Source organism: Bos taurus, chromosome 7, assembly GCF_002263795.3.
Source record: "Bos taurus isolate L1 Dominette 01449 registration number 42190680 breed Hereford chromosome 7, ARS-UCD2.0, whole genome shotgun sequence".
NCBI classification, from domain to species: Eukaryota; Metazoa; Chordata; class Mammalia; order Artiodactyla; family Bovidae; genus Bos; species Bos taurus.
Genome location: NC_037334.1, coordinates 12,025,759 through 12,050,548, shown reverse-complemented (window position 1 = coordinate 12,050,548; position 24,790 = coordinate 12,025,759). Strand labels below are relative to the sequence as shown.

Here is a 24,790-nt window from a genome sequence, read left to right as displayed (position 1 = left end):
TGATGAGAAGATCCGACTCACTGGAAAAGACCCTGATGTTGGGAAAGACTGAAGGCAGGAGGAGAAGGAGACGACAGAGAATGAGATGGTTGGATGGCATCACTGATTCAATGGACGGGAGTTTGAGCAAGCTCCGGGAGATAGTGAAGGACAGGGAAGCCTGGTGTGCTGCAGTGCATGGGGTCAAAAAGAGTCGGACACAACTGAGTGACTGAACATTTTGATAATACAGTTTTCATTGCATTCTGTAATTATACTTCCCTCATCACTACAGCCAGAACCCAACTGGCACTATAACCCAGTTCCCTCTTCAAGCAGACAGAAAATGGGGATGAGGGGCACGAGGTGGGGGAGGCCGGAGCCTAAGCCTAGTGATGAAGTTGCTAGTTTCCAAGAGGTCAGACCTGGCAGGTATGAGGTGGGTGGGAGAAGGGATTTCTGGGGCTACAAGAGTGATTAGCAACCCTGACAGCCTCAGCTCCAATAGCCTTGAATTCGTATTCACATCCCACTTGCCTGCTGTCTGCCCAAGAATGCCCCCAGCTCTAAGCCTTGGCCAAAGAAGCTCTTGAGAAAAAGAGAAAGAAAAAAAGCACCGGCTCTCCCTCCATATGGGGGACTGAACCTTCTTCACACAAACCGCTTCTAATCTTAAACAGCCTGGAAAGATGTCACGGTGGAGAGCGAGCCCCCGGAGCCATTTCTAACCCCACTCGTCCATCCAATGATGGCTCCCAGGAAAAGACCCACTTTCAGGGTCACTGGCCAAGAGAAAGGGAACCCGGGATCAGAATCACCACATCCTCCCAAACCCCCACCCCCACTCCCACACCACTTTTCAGGTTTAGACTGAAGCCTTGAGGTAACAGTGTGATTTCCTCTTTCCACCCCTCACCTGCCCACCCCATCCCCCCACCCCACCCCCACCCCCACCCCCACCCCCGAGAAAGGAGCATTTCTCAGCCTGGTTCGGGAATGTCCATCCCATGGGAAATATTTGCCGACCCCTCTGAGTGGACACTCACAGAGCAGGATCCTGAGCACGCCCTGCCACGCCCACAATTAACCCCTTTGCTGCTGCACCGTGTGTGCCCCGGGGGTTCACCGAAGGGACTCAAGGCAGCGGCTACGCGATCAACTGGTAGGAAAGGAATTGGAGACTTCAGCAACCAGCCATACGAATGGCCCCCCCTCCCCCGCCCCAGAAGCTTGTCAGAAATAGGCGTTTCCTGACCCCAAGAGACCCCGGTTTACTGCTGCTCCCCATCCCGGGATGCTGGGGGTCGGTCGCCCACCCCGTGCATACTCACTCCCATTCTTTCCTTCTGGCCTGCGGAGTGCTGTGGATTTTGTGCGCCTGGTGGGCCAAGATGACATCGCGGTGGTCGACCACGCCGCCCCGTCGCTTCAGAGGGGGCCCCTCGCAGCTGCCGCCGCTCATCAGGTGGGACCGCGCGTCCGGCGGGACGCGGGCTGTGCCCGCGGGGGCGCCGTCCGGACCTGAGGGGCCCAAGCCGCGGTCGTACAGGGCATCATAGTAACTGCGGGGCGAGAACATGGGGTCCAGGACCCGGGAGGACTTCGACATCCATGGGCCTCACTCAGAAATCCCAGGGTCTTCTGCCTCCAGCCCGGGAGGAAACTAGAGGAGGAGACAGGAGAGAGCAAGAAAGAGGAAAGGTGAGGGAGATGCAGAGAGAAGGGCGCTCAGGGGACCAGGACCGCACAGGCGACCAGCCTCCTTCACAGGAAGTCAAAAAACACCCCAGGACCGGCCCAACGGGAATTAGTATTTCCTTGGCAACTCAGGCCTGGGAAGCCAGTTCTTAGGAGCTGCCCGGCAACCAAGGCAGCACCGTGGCGCAAAAGACCGCGGAGGCTGTGTCGCAGGACACTCGCTCCACTTCCCAGGTGCCGGCCACCGAGGGCGGTTCTGGTGATTTCTCAGCATCTCAGCGTTCTCTGCAAAATGGGCCGCCAGGAGCCTACTTGTTCACTCTCCTCTGGTCCCTGGATCCTCTGAGCTCCAGAGAGTCACTTAGAAAACTAAAAGGGGGACTTTATGGGTTGGCTTTAAAACCCACACAGGATATGGCCATCTGTGAGTGAGCCCTGCCCTTTGCCACCTTGGCTGGTTTTTTAAAAAGAGAAAATGGGGACTTCCCTGGGGTGGACACTTCCACTGCAGGGGATGTGGGTTCGATCCCTGGTCTGGGAACTCAGATCCCACATGCTGTGAGGCATAGCCAAAAAAATAAATTTAAAAAATTTTAATAAAAGAGAAAAGGGACAGAGTTCTTGTCCTTTATGAATGCATCAGGTGGTTAAACCCCAGAGGGTCTGAGAGCCGGGAAAAAGCTTTGTCTCCATGTCATTCACTTATTCACTCAACAAACGCCGAGTGAGCCGCCGCTGCATCCAGGTCTTGCGCTGGCTGCCGGGGACACAGTGTGGATGAGACAAACAAATGTCACCCTTATGCTGGAATGGAGGTTCTAGAGGGGGAGGCAGCCTGTGGAGAAAATAAATACCTCATGTGGAGCCTGGGAGTTGAAAAGTGCTGTGGAGGGACTTCCCTGGTGGCCCAGCGGATATGAATCTGCCCTTGAATGTGGGGGGACACCTGTTCGATCCCTGGTCTGGGAAGACTCCACATGCAGCGGAGCCACTAAGCCCATGTGCCACAACTACTGAACCTGTGCTCTAGAGCCCGGGAGCTGCAAATACCGAGCCCAGTGTCTGCAGCTATGGAGACCCACACACCCAGAGCTCAAGCTCCAAAGCAAGAGAAGCCTCAAACGGCGTGAAGCCCAAGCGCCACAACTAAAGAGTAGCCCCCTGCTTGCCGCAACCAGAGAAAAGCCCAAGCAGCGACGGAGACCCAGCACAGCCATATGAATAAATAAAAATTGTTCAAAGTGCCATGGAGGGCAATTCAGCAGGAGAGGTATATTCATTTGCTGGAGTTGCCGTAACAAAGTACCACATGCAGGGTGCCTTAAACAACAGCAATCTATTTCCTCCCAGTTCTGAAGGCTACAGTTGGAGATCAAGGGGGTCAGCAAGGCTGGTTTCTTCGGAGGCCTCTCTCCTTGGCTCGTAGACTGCCGTCTTCTCCCTGTGTCTTCTCATGGTCTCCCCTCGGGGTATGTGTGTGTCTTAATGTCCTTCTAATTTTACTTTGTATGCATGCCTGCTAAACTGCTTCAGTCATGCCCGACTTCTTGCAACCCTATGGACTGTAGCCCACCAGGCTGCTCTGTCCATGGGATCCCCCAAGCAATACTGGAGTGGGTTGTCATGCACTCCTCCAGGGAATCTTCCCAACCCAGGGGTCAAACCCGAGTCTCTTACATTTCCTGTATTGGCAGCCGGGTTCTTTACCACTAGCATCACCTGGGAAGCCCCTAATTGCCTCTTTTTTCTTCTCTCATTTTTTTTCTTTTTTCTTTCCCACTCCAAATGATAGGAGAACTTAATTTTAATTTAAAAAAAAATCCTCTTTTTAACCTGGTCCTTTGCCCCACCACTAGAAAGCAGGGTTATTGCTAAAAACAATTCATTTATTTGAGCATATTCTTTTTAGGCAATTTTTACTTTTTCCACCGTCGTAGCACCACTCGGTATTTCTGTCAGTCTTCTCTTCAAACACTTTTTTTTTTCCAGGAGAATCTGCATCACCATCTCTATTTCTGCTTATTTATCCTCTCCCATTAGAAGAGCCAGTGTATCTCCCACTTTCAACCTTCTTCTCGTCTTCCATAATTTTTCCCCTATTCAGCCTGAGTCCACCTTTGAAGCGTTCACTTCTTTCTTCCACTATCTGGGTCTGGCTTCAGGATAACATCCTATGGAAAAGACTACACCACTTTCACCTAATAAAGATTGTCTCTGACCACCCTGGATTTGTCCTCAGGCTTCTCTTCTTGCTCACTCATCTCATTTATGGTCACACTCTTCATCAGAGTCCCCTTCATCTTCTGATTTTTTTCATCATCTTTTTAGTAGATTTCTTAGAGTTTATATGACTTTTGAGTCTTTCGGAAAGTGGGAATATAGATTCTGAAGATATTAAAAGCCTTGGGGGAACTTCCCTGGTGGTCTAGTGGTTAAGACTGTCTTCCAAGGTAGGAGGTGTGGGTTCAATCCCTAGTCAGTGAGTTAAGATCCCACATGCTTCGCAACCAAAAATTAAAATAAAATAGTACAGAAGCAATACTGTAACAAATTCAATAAAGACTTTTAAAAAAACATGGTCCACATCAAAAAAAAATTCTTAAAAAAACTAAAAAAAAAGTGAACATAAAAGCCCTGGAGATCTCAGTGAGATGATGTTATAAAAGAGTATTTTATGGGAATTCCCTGGTGGTCCAGTGGTTAGAAATCCACACTTCCTGTACTTACACTGCAGGAGGCCTGGTTTCCATCCCTGGTTGGGGAACCAAGATCCTGCAAGCTTTGACATGTGGCAAAAAAGAAAAAAAAGTTTTATAATATTATGCATTTAACTTGATGCTAGAAAAATAGAAGTATCAGTTACAGGAAAGCACAGTGTCTGTGTGAAGGTGTCTGCAGTCTCCAATCCAGGCATCTGGCTTTCTTAAAATACTGCTGGGCAATCTGACACTAGTCATACCCGTGGTGCATATGACCTTCCCAGGTCCTCAAAGTCAAGAGAAACTGAACACCAGCATCCTTGGGCTTTTGATCTGGATCTCCAGCCAGCAGGAGCAGCCAGGCAGTCCAGGGGGCAGACAGCCTCAGCCCACCAGGTTCCTACGGCCCTACAGCACCCACCTCCAGGGTCTACAGGGCATCCCAAGCTGATCAGGCCAAGGCAGGACACGAGGGATTCATGTGGAGGCCTAGCAGGAATGCAGCCAGGGGAGAGGAGCCTTAATTATGTCTGTAAAGGCTCTATCTCCAAATATGGTCCCATGCTGGGACTTCCCTGGCAGTCTTACTGGTTAAGACTTTGCCTTCCAACGCAGGGCGGGGCGGGTTCCATCCCTGGTCAGGGAGCTAAGATCCCACATACTGTGGGGCCAAAAAACCAAAACATAAAACAGAAGCAATATTGTAACAAATTCAATAAAGACTTTAAAAATGGCCCATGTCAAAAGAAAAAAAAAATCTTTAAGAAAAAATACAGTCACATGCTACTGTGGGTTAGAACTGTACCACATGAATTTGGGGGCAGGAGACACAATTTTGCTCACCACAGGATGACAGGAAGTGGTGGGTGGGCTATTGTATTAAATAGGGGGTCGGAGATGGCCTCTCTGAGGAAGTGACATCTGAACCTTGAAGCAGTAGCCATGCTGGGTATGAGAGAAGAGCATTCCAGGCAGAGAACAGCATGTGCAAAGGTCCTGAGGCAGGGCTGTGTGTGATTTGCTCAAGGAACAATGAGGAGGCCTGAGTGGCTGTGAGAGTAGAAGCGTAATAGGGTTGAGGGTGGGGAGGTAATGGAGCAGATCACACAGGACCTTGTGAGCCATGGGAAGAAAATTTTTCTTGTTCCTTCTAGGAGTGAGATGGCCCATGGTGTTCAGATCCACAGCTTACCCAACAACATATTTTCAACCCAAACTGAGTTTTTCCACCTTACAGCCCCCCATCACTAGCCTCCCAGTGTCTGTCCAAGAAAAGGAAATCCACAGGAAGGCCAGCCTAAATGACACAGAATTAGGAGCCTAAATCCCATGCATAAACATTGCAAGAGTCACCTCAACACCCAGAGGTGTAAGAAGATGGTGCAAAGAAACGGGAGTGGGAGTGGAGGCTTATCTCCCTGCTGACTATTTCTTCTTGCTCTGCTTGAAGGCTTCCAAGAAGTAAGAACGTTCCCTCTCCTAAGTAAGCCTCTCCTAAGTAGATCAACTCAATATCAGTTTAATGAACGCTGTTTCCCTCTGGGGAGGTTTCTTTTTTCAAATTTTGTAACTAATGGAGTTTAATAGGCCTATCTTCATGACGCCTTTAAGGTTCAATTTACTCCCATGAAAACTTACTCTTAATCGCCTACAATCGTGAATTTATAAAGCCTTTTGTGTTTTTCTAAATACATTCCCTTCGCATTGAAAAAAAAAAAAAAGCCTTTTATTCCTTTTATAAGCACTTATGCCTCAAAGGCATTTTCCTTCCCATTTTATAGAAATAAAACTGAAGACTGGGACTTCCCAGGTGGTCCAGTGGCTAAGACTCCCCGCTCCCAATGCAAGGGGCCTGGGTTTGATCCCTGGTCAGGGAACTAGATCCCACATGCCAGATCTGAAAAAGAAGAGTTTGCATGCTGCAACTAAAAAAGATCCTGCATGTTTCAACTAAGACCTGGTGCAGCCAAAATAAATATATGTGTGTGTACACACACACACACTTTTAAAAAACTGAGGATAAAAGGAAGGTTCAAGTGTCTTGCTACCTGTTCCATTTCTACTTCCTGGAGTCGCCCCTCCCATTCCCCAAAATGTGCTTACTGTGTCAATATTAAAGAAAGAATTCACCACAGGGAACTATATTCAATATTTTTGTGATAACCTATAAGAGAAAAGAATCTGGAAAGGAATAGATATATACACAGATTATAAAACTGAATCACTGGGCTGTATACCTGAAACTGAGGTAGAAATTGCTAGGCAGTCAGTGTGAGACTGAGACCTCAGTCTCTTTTTCAGTAAACATCTCACTCTACTAACCTAAAGCTATATCCTTTGTTCCAGTTTCCTGACTTTCAGAGGAATGCATCCTTGGTCTGGTAGATCATCAACACCCAGATGCAGGACAGGACAACCATTAACTCCTGGCCCTCTTATCTAAAAGAAAAGCAACAGGTAGACCATCAACTTTTGGCCCATATCTGATCCTCTGTGAAATGGCCAGGGCTCGTAAGACAGGGTCACACGATGGTGACTGAAAGTGTGAGACTTAGAAACTGGGGATCAAAAGAAGCCATAAAGATGCCAAGTTAAACACTGTAACCTTTAAACTGATTGGCTAGAAATGACATACGTTAAGGACAAGAGCCAACCAAAAAAGTACAGATCGATACTAGAAAGGATATAATGCTGTTAAGTGCTGTAAGCATTTTAATTATAAATGCTGTAAGTCCCACATTTGGGGGCACTTCAGTGTCTCTCAGTGTCTACGCTGAGAGCTTTGTTCTTTTCGTCTCTTTAAAATAAATCCTATGTGCTTGCTACTGTGATTGATTGCATGTTTGTTAAGTTCATTCTTCAGCTCTGTGAACATGAATTCAGATTCCTGTTTCAATACTAACACAACATTGAAAATCAATCATACTTTAAAATTTTTGAAAAATGAAAAGAACCTAGCTTACAACTTGGATGTTCCGTGTAGTATCCCCAATGCAACTAAAACCCCAGAGCCAAGGCGTGATGGAAAAAGCTTCAGGCACCTAGAGAAGGGAGGTTTGTACCTGGGAAGATGGGAGACGGAGTGGGAAAGACAAAACCTAAGGCACAGGCCCAAGTGCCATCTTTTGAGACATCCACCTGCTGGTCCCACAGGCTCAAGACAGAAACCTCCCTTCCCTGCTCCTTCTCTACAGCCCTTTGCTCCCAATATCCCCCATCTCATCACAGGCCTCCCAATTTAACTTGGTGCCCAAATCACATGGTTCTCCCTTTCCCTTCACTCTCTGATTGAAAGCCATCAGCTGGTGCCATCCATTGACCTCCAAAATAGATCCCATATGCAATCACTTTCCTCCATGGCAAAGCCTCCCTCGCTGCGGGCCTGGACTTGGGCAGTTGCCTCTCCTGGGCCAGCTGGCTTTCTCACTCCCCACGTCCAGCCTGCATTCTGCTCTGCAGTCAGTGGGGAAGCTTCTGAAAAGAGCCAGTCACTCTTTTGCTCTTAGAGAAATAAAAGCCACTCCCTACAGGCTGCCCCAACCCCTCCCCTTCCCCCTCTTGCCTCTAAGCTCCAGAGTCACTGGCCTGGCCACTCCTGGTCTCTGCCAAGCTCATTCCATCTTTGCAATTGCTGTTCCCTCTTCCCAGTGGAGCAGCGCTAAACAATTTGCCTGCCAGTGCAGAAGACACAAGAGCTGCAAGAGACACGGGTTCGAACCCTGGGTCTGGAAGACCCCCTGGAGTAGGAAACGGCAACCCACTCTAGTATATCTTGTGTGGAAAATCCCACGGACAGAGGAGACTGGTGGGCTAGAGTCCATGGGGTCACAAAGAGTCGGACATGACTGAGCAAGCATGCAGACAGGCCACTTCCTAGAATGCTCTTCCCCTCGTCTGTGACGGGTCGGCTCCCTCTCATTATTCAGGCTGCGGTCGGATGTAGGCACTCCTCATCACATCCTCCAATGAGGGCTTCCTCGTGGCCTTTTGGTGTCCCCTGTAGGATGTCAGTGTTATGCATACAAGGATCTTGATCTATGTTGCTTGCCACTGGGTCCCTGACAACTTGGGCTTCCCAGGTGGCTCGATGGTAAAGGATCTATGTGCCAACTTGGGTGATGCTGGTTCCATTCCTAGGTCGGGAAGATCTGTAGCCCACCAGTCCATAAGGTTGCAAAGAGTCAGACACAACTGAGCGACTGAGCCTGCATGCATTCTGAATGGATGAATGATCTTAAGGATGAGTCTACCCAAGAAAACATCACCAAACACATAGAACACTGCTCCCTGGGGTCTAGGGCAGGGAAGGGATAAATTGTGGTGGGAAAGATTTATTCCAGAGCCAGGCCCATCAGACTCCAGCACACAATCAACTAGCTGTGTGTTCCCCAACATTATTTAATCCTCTGAGTCTCTTTCTCCTGCACAAGGTGGGGATAAGGATAAGTAGTACAGGGAGCCATAGTGAAGGGTCAGTGGGCGCCTGTCAGAGCTCTGATCACAACGCCAGGCCATGGAAAGCGCTTGGTCAACACTGGCTCTCAGGTTGACATTGTGGCAGGTGGGTGGAGCCTGGAAGCTGGATGGGTTGGGGCAGGGTAGGGGGCGATGGGGACGGCTGCTCAAGCAACACCACGGAGCTCACTCTGCAGAGCCATCACGCGCGCTTCCAACAACAGAGCCCCAGCTGCCCTGTGTGTACACACAAGAAGCAAACACATCCCCAGCCAACGGGCGCTTCCAGCCGGGGGTCCGTTCCTGGCGCCTGCGGGGCCTTGTGACCAGGTGTGCTGCTCCCTCTCTGTTTGCTCAACCACAGCACAGAGGAAATGGCAAAGCGCGTGGGGTTTGCATCCCTTAGAAAGCGGCCAGGTTTCACGAACAGACGGTGCAAAGAGATGACAATGGAGGTAAAGCAAATAGAAGAAAAGAAGCGGCATTAAGCCTGAGACCACAAAAAAAATCTTACTGTTAATGTAATCAGAACAGGACTTCCTCAAAGCACCAGGTATCGTGTGTATCTATTTCCCTGAATCCAAATTGGAACTGCAGCCGAGATGGGGGTTGACCCCCACTGCCAAGCCTGGACCAGCCTGAGTTGCCATAGCAACCAGATGGCACCTGGAGATGCTCCTGATGAATATAGCTGGTTGAGGAGCTATGGGAGGGAGGCAGGGACTGCAAGGCAGTCTGCGTGGCTTCTGTGCACCACCCCCACTTGGACAGGGACAGTTACATGGCTGTGCTGGGCACCAGGATTCACCATCCATGGGTTAAACAAGTACCAATAACTCCTGAAGCAGCCTTCTCTCTCCTAAAAATCAGTAAAAGATATGGCCCCTAAAATTAGAGGACTTAAGGCTACCAAAGGGGAAACGTAGAGGGGAGGGGAGGGATAAATTAGGAGTTTGAGAGTAACATACAACACCAGATAAACAACAGGAACCTACTGTATAGAACAGGGATCTATACTCAGTATTTTGTAATAACCTATACAGGAAAAGAATCTGAAAAGGTATTTGGCCACCATACAAAGAGCCGATTCACTGAAAATAGAGCCTGAAGCTGGGAAAGATTGAGGGCAGGAGGAGAAGGGGGGCGACAGAGGACAGATGGTTGGATAGCATCACCGACTCAATAGACGTGAGTTTGAACAAACTCCGGGACATGGTGAAGGACAGAGAAGCCCAGAGTACCACAGGGTCTAAAGAGTCAGACACAGCTTAGTGACTGAAGGACATGTTCCTGAATCACTGTGAAACTAACACTTTTCCGCATACCTGAAACTAACATAACATTGTAAATCAATTATACTTCAATTACAAAATTGAAAATAAAATTAAAAGTAGAGAAAAAACATTCTCTAAAGCTTCACAGGCTCCTTAGACCCATTAGAGAAGATGGAAACTCAAAATGCTCACAAGGTCCTTCATTCAGGAAATAAAAATAAGACCAGGCTGGGGGCTGGAATGTAACCTACAAGACTTCAATTTATTCACTGGTGTGGGAGGATGTCTTTTTCTCCCATCTGGGAGGAAAATTTTTAAACTAAAAATGGCCAGTAGTTTCGCTCCTAAGTGCATCTAGCCACTGAAAGTCAGGTTCACAAAGCTCTATTTTTAGTAGGTTAAAACTAGAAGCAACCCAAAGGTCTATTAACAAGAAAATACAAAGATTGTGGTGTATCCGTATAGTGGAACACTACACATCAATGAAAAAGAAAGCATCACAGGCACCAGCGTGGATGAATCTCACAGAACAACACAGAGGAGGACCCACTGTGTGATTCTACTGATAGGAAGTTCAAAATCTATTCACTGTTTATCTGAAATTCAAATTTAACTACGTGTTCTCTATATTTTTTAATTTGTTTAAACTGACAGCCCACTGAGGGTTAGAAATTCCTTAACTCTTTACGTGGTTCCTGGTAGGAACATAGTATATCAGATCAGATCAGATCAGTCGCTCAGTCATGTCCGACTCTTTGCGACCCCATGAATCGCAGCACGCCAGGCCTCCCTGTCCATCACCAACTCACGGAGTTCACTCAGACTCACGTCCATCGAGTCGATGATGCCATCCAGCCATCTCATCCTCTGTCGTCCCCTTCTCCTCCTGCCCCCAATCCCTTCCAGCATCAGAGTCTTTTCCAATGAGTCAACTCTTCACATGAGGTGGCCAAAGTACTGGAGTTTCAGCTTTAGCATCATTCCTTCCAAAGAAATCCCAGGGCTGATCTCCTTCAGAATGGACTGGTTTGATCTCCTTGCAGTCCAAGGGACTCTCAAGAGTCTTCTCCAACACCACAGTTCAAAAGCATCAATTCTTCGGCGCTCAGCCTTCTTCACAGTCCAACTCTCACATCCATACATGACCACAGGAAAAACCATAGCCTTGACTAGACGGACCTTTGTTGGCAAAGTAATGTCTCTGCTTTTGAATATGCTATCCAGGTTGGTCATAACTTTCTTTCCAAGGAGTAAGCGTCTTTTAATTTCATGGCTGCAGTCACCATCTGTAGTGATTTTGGAGCCCAGAAAAATAAAGTCTGACACTCTGTGTAAAAATTCATTTGTGCATTTTTCGGCATGTTTGTTGAAATTAAAAGACGCTTGCTCCTTGGAAGAAAAGCTATGACAAACCTAGACGGTGTATTAAAAAGCAGAGATATCCGTGTAGTTAGAGCTATGGTTTTTCCAGTAGTCGTGTACGGATGTGAGAGTTGGACCATAAAGAGGGCTGCTGCTAAGTCGCTTCAGTCATGTCCAACTCTGTGCGACCCCATACACGGCAGCCCACCAGGCTGCCCCGTCCCTGGGATTCTCCAGGCAAGAACACTGGAGTGGGTTGATGCGAAGAGCCAACTCATTGGAAAAGACCCTGATGCTGGGAAAGATTGAGGGCAGGAGGAAAAGGGGCAAAAGAGAATAAGATGATTTGATGGCATCGCTGAATCAATGGACATGAGTTTAAGCAAACTCCGGGAGATAGTGAAGGACAGGGAAGCCTGGTGTGCAGCAGTCCATAGGGGTCACAAAGAGTCAGACAGGAAGTGACTGAACAACAATACCAACAAATATTTTTAAAGGCAAAATAATCATATTAAATTCACTAAGAGCAAGTAGATATGCCCTTCCTCCCTACAATCAAGCTTTGATTTGGGCAGAAAAAGGGATATTAGCCAAATCTCCCCACCCAAACACAAGCCCCAGAGGAAGTGGGAAATCTACTCCCTTGTGTTACAGATAAGACTGAGGTTCAGAGGTGCAACCACTCACCAAAGGTCCCACGGCATGGAACAAACAGGCCAGGGATACAAATCTAGGTTTCTCGGGGTTCCTAACACCTCTCTCTGAGGTCCAACCCAGAGTCTGACACTAAGCCTTTTTCTTACCAAGAACACTTCTCCCGAAACATAATCTGTAGTAGGCAAGAGTGTGTCCCCCATGATCTTGGCACCTGAGTATGTTATATTACATGGTGCAAGAAACTGGTCCTAGGTTACACACTTTAAAATAGGGAGGATATCCTGGGTTATTCCCGTGGGCCCAAGCTCATCACACAGGTCTTTAAAAGAAGAGGCAGGACGTCCCTGGTGGCCTAGGGGTTAAGAATCCACCTGCCAATGCAGGGGACACAGGTTTGTTCCCTGGTCCAGGAAGATTCAGCATACCGAGGGGGAACTGAGCCTGTGAGCCATAACTACTGAGGCTGCACTCTAGAGCCCACGCTCCCCAACAGGAGAAACCGCCACAGTGAGAAGCCCAAGCATTGCAACCAGAGAGTAGCCCCCCACTCGCCACAACTCAAACAAAAGCAGCAATGAAGATCCAGCTGAAAATAAATTAAATTTTTTTAAAAAGTAAAAGAGGTCAGAGTTTCAGAAGTAGCAGAGAAGCTCCCTCGCTGCGATGTATTGAAAGTCAGCCCTCAACACCAGGCTGAAAATAAACCGAAAAAAAAAAAGAGAGAGAGACAGAGAAAAGGGAAAAAAAAGAAAAGAAAAAAAGTAAGAGGGAGGCAGAAGAATAGGCCAGCAATGCAACAGAAGATGAGGCAGGAGAGATTTGAAGCATGGGAGAGAGAGGGACTTGACCCTGGGTCATTACTTCTGAGATGAAGGAGCCACAGGCCAAGGAATGCTGGTACTCTCAAGAAGCTAAGAACAACGTCCAGCTGCCAGCCAGCAAGGAAACAGAACCCCAGGTCAGTTGCAAGAGCTTGAAACCAACTTCTGCCAACAGCCTGAATGAACAAGGAAACAGACTCTCCCTAGTGTCCAGAAAAGCACGCAGCCCACCAACACCTTGACTGCAACCCAGTCAAGCCTATCAGACCTCCAACCCATGCTGTTGGTAAGCCACTCAATTTGTGGTAATTAGATATGGCAGCATAGAAAAAATACTACACAATCCCATATGTGTACAAAAAGAACTGTACAAGCATTTGTTAAAAAAAAAAAAAAATGAGATTTTTAAAAAAAAGGAAATTCCCTGCCAGTCCACTGGTTAGGACTCCATGCTTCCACTGCAGGGGCCAAGGTTCAATCCCTGGTCAGGGAACTAAGATCCCCCATGCCACGTGGCTTAGCCCAAAAAAAGTGAAATTATACATATATATATACACATATATGGGTGCTCCCCAGGTGGTACAATGGTAAAGAATCCACCTGCCAATGCAGAAGACATAGAGACTCTGGTTCAATCACTGAGACAGGAAGATCCCCTGGAGGAGGGCATGCCAACCCACTCCAGTGTTCTTGCCTGGAGAATGCCATGGATGGAGGAGCCCGGTGGGTCAGCTACAGTCCATGGGGTCACAAAGAGTCAGGCCCAACTGACCACACATATACATATATATACATATATTCACATATACACATAGTTGTCTATATAGACACATACATATATGTTTTATGTGTGTGTATATACATAAAAGTCTGAATTTTTTTGCACTTAATATTATATCTTAAACAACATTCTACACCAGTTCCTATAGTTTTCCACGAACCCATAGAATTTATCTAGTGTGGACATCTGAATCTTTTCATTTTTTCTATTCCTCAAAATGTTGTAGCCATCATTTTATATATAAATCCCCATGAAGCTGCTGCAAGTATTTCTTTTATTAACTTCTTTACTTTTCTTATTTGTTTTTATTTCTTGGCCATGTCATGCAGCATGCAGGACCCAGTTCCCTGACCAGGGATTGAACCCGTGCCCCCTGCATTGGAAGTGCAGAGTCTTAACCATTGGACCATCAGGGAAGTCCATGCTACAAGTATTTCTGTAGAATGAATTCTAGAAGAAGCATTGCTGTTTCAAAGATTGTGTGCATTTTAAATTTTGACAGAAGGGCTTCCCTGGTGGTTCAGTGATAAAGAATTTGCCTGCCAATACAGGAGACGCAGGTTCCATCCCTGATCCAGGAAGATCCCTCGTGGTACAGAGCAACTAAGCCCGTGCACGACAGCTATTGTGCCTGTGCCCCAGAGTCCGTGAGCCACAGCTACTGAAGCCTGGGAGACCCAAGCTTGTGTTCTGCAGAAAAGAAGCCACTGCAGTGAGAAGCCCGTGTACCTCAACTAGAGAGTAGCCACCACTTGCCACAACCGGAGAGCCAGCATGCACCAATGAAGACCCAGTGCAGCCAAAAATCAATCAACCAATCAAATGGTAAAAGAAAAGAAAATTTGACAGATATTGCAACCAAAATCGAGGCACCACCCTGGGGAATAAACAGTGGCCAAGGACTACGTTCCCAGCTCCTCTTAAATTGGTATGGCCATGTGACTCATCTTCACCCATGGAATGTGAGCAGCAGTGAAAAGTGTCACCCTGGGTTGAAGCTTTAAGGAGCAGGCACGCCCTCAACAAGTTCCTTTTCTCCTCTGCTGGCTAGACATGGGAGACAGTAAGGGCCCTGTGCGTGCTGGAGCCATGAAAAGGTGGGGACCTGGGTCCTTGAGTCACCATGTGGAGGAGGAGAGTCATCCACTGACCAGAAACAACCTTCCAGGGTAATCAGGTGAGTTAGAAACAAACTTCTTCCTTTAACTTTCCACCCAATTGGGGGCCTATTTGTTACTGTAGGATTCCTGTCTTAGCTTGGCTGCTATAATAAAATACCGTAGACTGAGTGGCTTAAATAACAAACGTTTATTTTCTCGCAGTTTGGGAAGCTGGAAGTCCAAGACCAGGTCAGTTCCTGAGGAGGGTTTTCTTACTGGTGTATAGATGACCACCTTCTCTCTGTGTCCTTACATGGAGGAGAAAGAAAGAGACTGCGTGCTCTGGTGTCTCTTCTTATATGGGAAATAATTCCTGGAGAAGGAAATGGCAACCTACTCAAGTACTCTTGCTGGGAAAATCCCATGGACAGAGGACCCTGGTTGGCTACAGTCCATAGGGTCACAGAGTCAGACACGACTTAGCAACTGAACAGCAACAATCCCATCACGAGGGCCCCAACCTCCTGATCTCACTTAAACCTCATGACCTCCCATCTCCAAATAGCATCCCATTGGAAGTTAGAGACTTCAAGATATGAATTTAGGGGGACATAAGCCAGTACATAGCATTTCCCTAATGGTAAAGAATCTGCCTGCAATATAGGAGACCTGGGTCAAGAAGATCCCCTGGAGAAGGAAATGGCAACCCACTCCAATATTCTTACCCGGAGAATTCCATGGACAGAAGAGCCTGGTAGGCTACAGTCAATGGGGTCACAAAGAGCCAGACACGACTGAGTGACTAACACACACAACTGATACACTACTTCATAGAAGCAACACTGGTTTAATTCAATGAATGTTTTTCTCATGCCTTGAAAGCTTTGCATTCAAGGAGAATTCACACAGGTGTGGAGTCCTGTTGAGAACACCAAAGTGTTCATTAAAAAGACAGCTAAAGATAGCATCTCTGCACAAAACCATTTGCTCTCACCTCTTCCCTCTTGTCCTCTCTCTCAGCCTTCATTCTCTCTCTTCCACTTGCTGTTTGAGCTCTCTTAGGTAGTTTCATGCCTTCCTGTATTGCTCTGTGTGCTAAGATCTCTGTTAATAAGGCATCTTAACTAGCCCCAGGCTAAACAAGTGTTGCTAAGACCTATGGAAAAAATGGTATCTCTTCCTGAGTTCTAGGCTGAAGAGTATGAAAGTCAACAGACTGTGGATTCTAACAGCCAGGACGAAGCTAATTCAAATGTCATTTTCAACCGCCCTTCAAATGCATTCATCGCTTGCTAGATGTTTTACTTGGCTGATAGTAAAAGTGATTTCTTGGAAGGCAATGGCAACCCACTCCAGTACTCTTGCCTGGAAAATCCCATGGACAGAGGAGCCTGGTAGGCTGCAGTCCATGGGGTCGCTAAGAGTCGGACACGACTGAGCAACTTCACTTTCACTTTTCACTTTCATGCACTGGAGAAGGAAACGGCAACCCACTCCACTGTTCTTGCCTGGAGAATCCCAGGGACGGGGGAGCCTGGTGGGCTGTGGTCTATGGGGTCGCACAGAGTCAGACACGACTGAAGCAACTTAGCAGCAGCAAAAGTGACTTCTGGATCCTAAACAATCTCTGGAACAGGTAAGGGACAAGTGCAGGGTTCTACCCAGAAGTAAAAACTTGTAACAAAAAAAAGGACTTCCCTGGCAGTCCAGTGGTTAAGACTCCACACTTCCAATGCAGAGGGCATGGGTTTGAAGCCTGGTCAGGAAAGATCCCACATGCCACGAGGTGAGGCCAAAAAAAAAAAAAAAGATGAAGGAGGTTCAAGGGGTAGGGGACATATGTATACCTAGGGCTGATTCATGTTGATGTATGGCACAAACCAACACAATATTGTAAAGCAATTATCCTTCAATTAAAACTTTTTTATAATGGGAAGAAAAAAAGACTTAAAAATAATTCTTCAAATTAAAAAAAATAGGGAGTAACAAAAACAAAAATCGATAAGTGGGACTGCATCAAACTAAAAAGATTTTGTACAGCAAAAGGACCATCAACAAAACAAAAGGGCAGTCTACAGAATGGGAGCAGATACTTGCAAGTTAGCATCGGATGTGAGTGCTAAGTCGCTTCAGTTGTGTCCAACTCTGCGAGACCCTAAGGACTGTAGCCCACCAGGTGCCTCTGTCCACGGGATTCTCCAGGCAAGAATACTGGAGTGAGTTGCCATTTCCTTTTCCAGGGGCTCGTCTGGACCCAGGGATGGAACCTGGGTCTCTAAAATCTACCTGCATTGGTAGGTGGATTTTTTACCACCAGCACCACTTGGGGGAAGCCCCATATATCAGATACAGGGTTGGTATCCAAAATCTGTAAAGAACTCATACAACTCAGTAGCTTAAAAAAAAAAAAAAAAAACTGATTGTCTGGCTGAGTCCCTTTGCTGTCTACCTGAAACTATCACAACACTGTTCATCAGCCATACTCCAATACAAAATAAAAATTTTAATTAAAAAACTTGGCAGAGGGGATTTCTCTGGTGGTCCGGTGATTAAGACTTCAACATTCCACTGCGGGGAGCATGGGTTTGATCCCTGGTTAGGGAATGAAGATGCCCCATGCTTTGCAGTGCAGTCAAAACATAGTTTAAAAAAAAATAAATGGAGGCACTAAATAGACATTTTTCTAAAAGAGACATCCAAATGGCCAATAGTCAAATGAAAATGTGCTCAACATCACCAATTCTCAGGGAGATGCAAATCAAAACCACAATGAGATACTGTTTCACGCTGTTTAGAATCACTACCATCAAAAAGACAAGAGGGCTTCCCAGGCAGCTCAGTGGTAAAGAATCCTTCTACCAACGCAGGAGACATGGGTGGGACCCTTGATACAGGACGATACCGCCTGCCGACAGGCAACTAACCCCATATGCCACAACTACTGAGCCTGTGCTGCAGAGCCTGGGACTCGCACCTACTAAGCCCATGTGCCTCTGCTACTGAAACTCTCCCGCCCTTGAGCCCATGCTCCACAATGAAAAGCCACCACAAGGAGAAGTCTGCACCACTAGAGAATAGCCCCTGCTCGCCCCAACTAGAGAAAAGCCTGAGCAGCCACGAAGACCCAGCACAACCAGTAAATAAATAAATAAAATTATTTTAAAAGGATAAAAGATGACAAGTGATGGCAAGGATACAGAGAAAAGCGAACCTTCGTGCATGTTGGTGGAAGAGCTGAAAGGTAACAGGGAAATAATCCAAGTGTCCATCGATAGATGAAGACAAACGAAATATCCAATGGCATGTTTTTTGGCTTTGAGAAGGAAGGAAATCCAGTCACATGCTACAATATGAATGCACCTTGAGAGTATTATGCTCAATGAAAGAGACTAGTTACAAGAGGACAGTGCTGTATGATTCCACTTCAGTTCAGTTCAGTTCAGTTGCTCAGTCGTGTCCGAGTCTTTGCGACCCCATGAATCGCAGCACGCCAGGCCTCCCTGTCCATCACCAACTCCCAGAGTTCACCTAACTCACGTCCATCGAATCAGTGATGTCATCAAGCCATCTCACCCTCTGTCATCCCCTTCTCCTGCCCCCAATCACTCCCAGCATCAGAGTCTTTTCCAATGAGTCAACCCTTTGTATGAGGTGGCCAAAGTATTGGAGTTTCAGCCTCAGCATCAATCCTTCCAATGGACACCCAGGACTGGTCTCCTTTAGGATGGACTAGTTAGGTCTCCTTGCAGTCCAAGGGACTCTCAAGAGTCTTCTCCAACACCACAGTTCAAAAGCATCAATTCTTCGGCACTCAGCTTTCTTCACAGTCCAACTCTCACATCCATACATGACCGCTGGAAAAACCATAGCCTTGACTAGATGGACCTTTGTTGGCAAAGTAATGTCTCTGCTTTTTAATATGCTATCTAGATTGGTCATAACTTTCCTTCCAAGGAGTAAGGGTCTTTTAATTTCATGGCTGCAATCACCATCTGCAGTGATTTTGGAGCCCCCAAAAATAAAGTCTGACACTGTTTCCACTGTTTCCCCATCTATTTCCCATGAAGTGATGGGGTCAGATGTCATGATCTTAGTTTTCTGAATGTTGAGCTTTAAGCCAACTTTTTCACTCTCCTCTTTCACTTTCATCAAGAGACTTTTGAGTTCCTCTTCACTTTCTGCCATAAGGGTGGTGTCATCTGCATATCTGAGGTTATTGATATTTCTCCCAGCAATCTTGATTCCAGCTTGTGCTTCTTCCAGCCCAGCGTTTCTCATGATGTACTCTGCATAGAAGTTAAATAAGCAGGGTGACAATATACAGCCGTGATGTACTCCTTTTCCTATTTGGAACCAGTCTGTTGTTCCATGTCCAGTTCTAATTGTTGCTTCCTGACCTGCATATAGGTTTCTCAAGAGGCAGGTCAGGTGGTCTGGTATTCCCATCTCTTTCAGAATTTTCCACAGTTTATTGTGATTCCACTTATATGAGGCCAAATTATAGAGACGGAAAGTAGAATGGTGGGTTGCCAGGGGCTGGGAGGAGGACAAATGGGATTTAATGTTTAATGGGGACAGAGTTTCCACTTGAGAAGATGAAGAAGAGTCCTGGAGATGAATAGCGATGATGCAAAATATTATGAATGTACATAATTCCCTGATAGCTCAGTTGGTAAAAAATCCACCTGCAATGCAGTAGACCCTGGTTCGATTCCTGGGTAGGGAAGATCTGCTGGAGAAGGCATAGGCTACCCACTCCAGTATTCCTGGGCTTCCCTTGTGGCTCAGCTGATAAAGAATCTGCCTGCAATGCGGGATACCTGGGTTCGATCCTTGGGCTGGGAAGATCCCCTGGAGAAGGGAAAGGGTACCCACTCCAGTACTCTGGCCTGGAGAATTCCATGGACTGTATAGTCTATGGGGTGGCAAAGAGCTGGACATGACTGAGTGACTTTCACTTTCACATAAGACCACCGAAAAATTGTTAAACTGGTAAATGATATGTTATGTCTATCTTACTCCCAAAAAAAGTATAGGAAAAAACTCTTTAACAGGTGATCAAAAAACATCCACTCATCTTCTTGGAGGTACTTAACAATTCACAGTTGCCCCAGCATTTCAACCTTCTTGTCTTGTCAAATGCCCACTTATGGGACTTACCTGTGGTCCAGTGGTTAAGAATCTGGCTGCTGGTGCAGGGGACCCGGGTTCAAACCCTGGTCCAGGAGAATCCCACACGTGCCACAACTATTGAGCCAGCACTCTAGAGCCCTTGAGTTGCAACCGCTGAGTCTGCATGCTGCAATTACTGAAGCCAGCCTGCCTAGAGCCAGTGCTCCGAAACAAGAGAAGCAACCACAGAGAGAAGCCGCCCATCGCTGCAACTGGAGAAAGTCTGAGCACAGCAACAAAGACCCAGCACAATCAAAAATAAATAAATTTTTAAAAATACCCTGTTTTTTAAACTTTTTCTTTTATATTGGAGTATAGCTGATTAACAATGTGTTGGTTTCAGGTGTACAGCAAAGTCATTTAGTTATACATATACATATGTCTCTTCTTTTTCAAACTCTTTCCTCATTTAGGTTGTTACATAGTAAGGAGCGGAGTGAGCTGAGTTCCCTGTGTTCTACAGTAGGTACTTGCTGGTTATCCATTTTAAATATAGCAGTGCAGACATCCACTTATTGAGGGCACCAATAAGTAGATCTAGACATAGATCAGAGCTTTCATGCTAATTCAGACAACCCAAAGCCACTCTGTCTAAGGCAGAGTGAATTCACCCCATACCCCACCTACGCCAAGAGAAGCTAAGAGACAGGTGAAATGAAAAAAACCAGGGCCAATAAGAGCTCTTGTCACTTGGGGCCAAACTCCAGAATTGCCCCACATACACGAGAACAGAGCTACAGAAAATGCCAAGCCAGATGGCAAAGGCTGAAGGCTAGGCTGAGACCAGCACGCCAGCATAGCCCTGAGTACAGCTGCAAAGGTCCCTCCCCTGGTGAGAAGAAACTATGTCGCAGCTGGGCTTGGTTTTCACCTGCTTGCTCAGTTGCCTATCACAGTGCAGGGAGACACACACTCCCTCCCACCAGGATGAACAGATTCCCTGGGATTGCTGGATGATTTTTCACAGCAGCCTCTGGACACTGATTGGGCTTTAGGAAGGAGAAAGGAGGGGAAACCCTTGCGGTGCAGGCTTCTGGGCAACATCCAGGTGAACCACTGATATTTATTTATTTATGGCTGCATCAGGTCGTACTTTCAGGGCATGGGCTTCCCTCCAGTTGTGGTGCTCGGACTCCAGAGTGCACAGCCTCCGTAGTTGCAGCAAGCAGCCTCTCTAGCTGAGGCTGGCAGGCTTAGCTGCCCCGCAGCACGTGGGATCTTAATTCCCCAATCAGGGATCGAACCCACATCCCCTGCAATGGGAGGTGGATTCTTAACCACTTGACCACCAGGGAAATACCGCAAGCTGAATTCTTCCTCCCAATTATAGTTTCATGGCTCCATTATCCTTTCCATCATTCATTCATTCATCTAGCCAGTGATATTTATTGAGCACCTACTATGTGTCTATCGTAGGGGACCCAGCAGTAATCAAAGGAGAATATGTAAACAAAAGGGAGTATGGATTCCCTGCCCTCATGGAACTGACATTCTAGTAAGCGAGACAGACAAGAAGCAAGATAAACAAGTAAAAGTATGCAGACAGAGGAAAGAAAACAGAAGAGGAGGAAAAGGAAGGGGAAGCGGAATGTCATTTACAGAAGGTAGGATTTCCCGGGTGGTCCAGCAGTTAAGAATCCGCTTTCCAATGCAGGGGAAGCGGGTTCCATCTATGGTTAGGGAATTAAGATCCCACATTGCTGTGGGGCAACTCAGTCTGCCTGTCGCAATTATTGAGCCAGAGACCATGTTCCACAATTAGAGAAGCCCACATGTAGCAAAAAAAGACCTTGCACAGCCAAAATAAAAAAAATAATAATAATTTAAAAAAGAAGAAGAAGGTAGTCAGAAAGGACCCTTGTGGGAAAGATCCATTTGAGCAAAGATCTCAAGGAGGTAAGGGAGGAGCCATGAGGGTGGGGGGAGGAGAGGGAGAGAGGGGTCCAGGCAGAGGGAACAGCCCGTGCAAAGGCCCCATGGCTGGAGCGTGCCTGATGAGTTCAAGGAAAAACAAGGAGGCCCGTGTGGCTGGAGTAGAGTGAGCGAGTGAGCTGAGAGAGGAAGGTGACAGGGATAGATGGTAGAGAGCCTTCTGGATTACAGAGAGGACATAGGATTTTGCTGTTGCTGTTTTTGTTGTTTTTTATGAAAAGGAAAGAGGAGAGTGAAAAAGTTGGCTTAAAACTCAACATTCAAAGAACTAAGATCATGGCATTCAGTCCCATCACTTCATGTCAAATAGTAGGGAAACAATGGAAACAGTGACAGACTTTATTTTGGGGAGTTCCAAAATCACTGCAGATGGTGTCTGTAGCCATGAAATTAAAAGACGCTTACTCCTTGGAAGAAAAGTTATGACCAACTTAGACAGCATATTAAAAAGCAGAGACATTACTTTGCCAACAAAGGTCCGTCTAGTCAAGGCTATGGTTTTTCCAGTAGTCATGTATGAATGTGAGAGTTGGACTACAAAGAAAGCTGAGCACCGAAGAACTGATGCTTTTGAACTGTTGAAGAAGACTCTTGAGAGTCCCCTTGGACTGCAAGGAGATCCAACCAGTCCATCCTAAAGGAAATCAGTCCTGAATATTCACTGGAAGGACTGATGGTGAAGCTGAAACTCCAACACTTTGGCCAGCTGATGTAAAGAACTGACTCATTGGAAAAGACCCTGATGCTGGGAAAGATTGAAGGTGGGAAGAGAAAGGGATGACAGAGGATGAGATGGTTGGATGGCATCACCAATTCAAAGGACATGAGTTTGAGTAAACTCCAGGAGTGGGTGATGGACAGAGGCCTGGTGTGCTGCAGTCCATGGGGTCACAAAGAGTTGGACACGATTGAGCGACTGAACTGATTTGACTGAAGATGAGAGCCATGGAAGATTCTAAGCAGAGGAGGGACATGACCTGACTCAGGTGTTCTCAGGTGTTCCCTGGAGGTCAGATTTGTAAGAAACCCAAAAAGTCGTAGAAGTGATCACCCAACCATTGTGGGGCTCCCTCTCTCCCTGCTTCACCCCACATTCTACTCATCATCAGGGCTACTAACTCTGCCTCATACTTCACTTTCACTTGCCAAGGTTCAGATCCTCATTCGATCCATGCTGAGGGACTGTAATCTTTTCCTCTGTGTTCTGAGCCCTAACTCTCCCTTCAATTCATCATAGCCTATCAGGTTATCTGTTGGCCAATCCCCAAAAGACTTCCCACTGCCAGTCCTGAACACATCCTAACTTCCACACCTCTTTGCCTCCATCCTGAATATCCTTCTATCTCCCCACCTCCAAAGTCCAGCTCAAAAGATGTTTCTGCGGATCTTTCCTGGCAGTCCAGTGGTAAGATTGCACGCTTCCAGTGCTAGAGGACATAGGTTTGATCCCTGGTCAAGGAACTAAGATCTTCCATGCCCCTGGGCACAGCCAAAATAAATAAATAAAAGGGGAATTGTAGTTGTTTTTTTTTTTTTTTAAGATGTTTCTGGGGCTTCCCTGGTGGTCTAGTGGTTAATGAGTGGCAATTGAGGGCAGGAGGAGAAGAGGCCAACAAAGGATGAAATGGTTGGATGGCATCATCAACTCAATGGACATGAGTTTGAGCAAACTCCAGGGGATAGTGAAGGACAGGGAAGCCTGGCGTGCTGCAGTCCATGGGGTTGCAGAGTCAGACACAACTGAACAACAATGACAAATTGTGGTTAAGAAAACACCAGCCCATGCAGGGGACACACATTTGATCCCTGGTCCGGGAGAATCCCACATGCCTCAGAGAGACAAAGCCTTTGGGCCACAACCACTGAAGCCTGCGAACTGAGAACCTGTGCTCTGCAACAGGAGAAACCACTGCAGTGAGAAGCCCGAGCATCGCAACAAAGTGTAGCCCCTGATTACCACAACTCAAGAAAGCCTTCAGGCAGAAATGAAGACCCAGAACAGCCAAAAATAAATGAATCTTAAAAAAAAAAAAAGATTATTCTGCTATGAAGCCTCCACGAGAATTTATCAGCGCCCAAATCCTTCACCTGCTCACGTGTCCATGGCTCTCTACCTCCAGCACCTGCCACTCCCTGCATGGGGCTAGCTCTGGCTGCAGGATCGAAGGACAGGCCAGAGGTTCTGCGAAGTTAATACCCTTGGAATATTCCTCAACTAATGATTGATGAGAGTTGGTGGAGAAATGCCCCCAGCTTTGCAACCAGCCTGCTTGGTTCCTGGATCAGTCCCTTCCTGCTGTGTGACCTTGGGCAGGCCACTTCACCTCTCTGAGCTAGTTTCCCCATCTGTAGAATGAGGATGATGAGAGCACAGACTTCATCAAGCTCTTGTGAAGATGAAATCATTTCATTCTACGTAATGTGCTTGCAACAGTGACCCACACATGGTAATTTCCTACATGTGAGGAGTGCACGCATGCTCAGTTGTGTCTGGACTGTAGTCCGCCAGGCTCCTCTGTCCGTGGGATTTCCCAGCCAAGAATACTGGAGTGGGTTGCCATTTCCTTTTCCAGGGGATATTCTCAACCCAAGATTTGAACCTGGGTCTCCTGCATTGTAGGCAGGTTCTTTACCGTCTGAGCCACCAGGGAAACCCAAGATCCCACAAGTTGTGTGGCAAAAAAAAACAAGGCAGATCCTCTTGTGCAGAGCAATATCACAACTGGAGTCATGCTCCAGACGACTGACTCCACTTGTCATCCTTTATTGTCGCTTTCTCTCTTAAACTTACTTGAATCCATTGGAACCGGAAGGTTAAATGGAAAAAAAAATAGACTGCCAGGAAAAAATAAAATAGAAC

The 24,790-nt window shown here is 46.8% G+C and overlaps 1 non-coding gene and 1 pseudogene across 1 annotated transcript; both read right to left on the bottom strand.

The window, feature by feature from the left end:
- Nucleotides 1-2,909: 2,909 nt before the first annotated feature.
- Nucleotides 2,910-24,790, bottom strand: part of LOC112447505 (mitochondrial transcription rescue factor 1-like) — a 72,045-nt pseudogene continuing 50,164 nt past the window's right edge.
- TRNAG-UCC (transfer RNA glycine (anticodon UCC)) lies at nt 14,070-14,142 on the bottom strand. Its single transcript has one exon. It is a non-coding gene; the product is annotated as a tRNA-Gly (tRNA).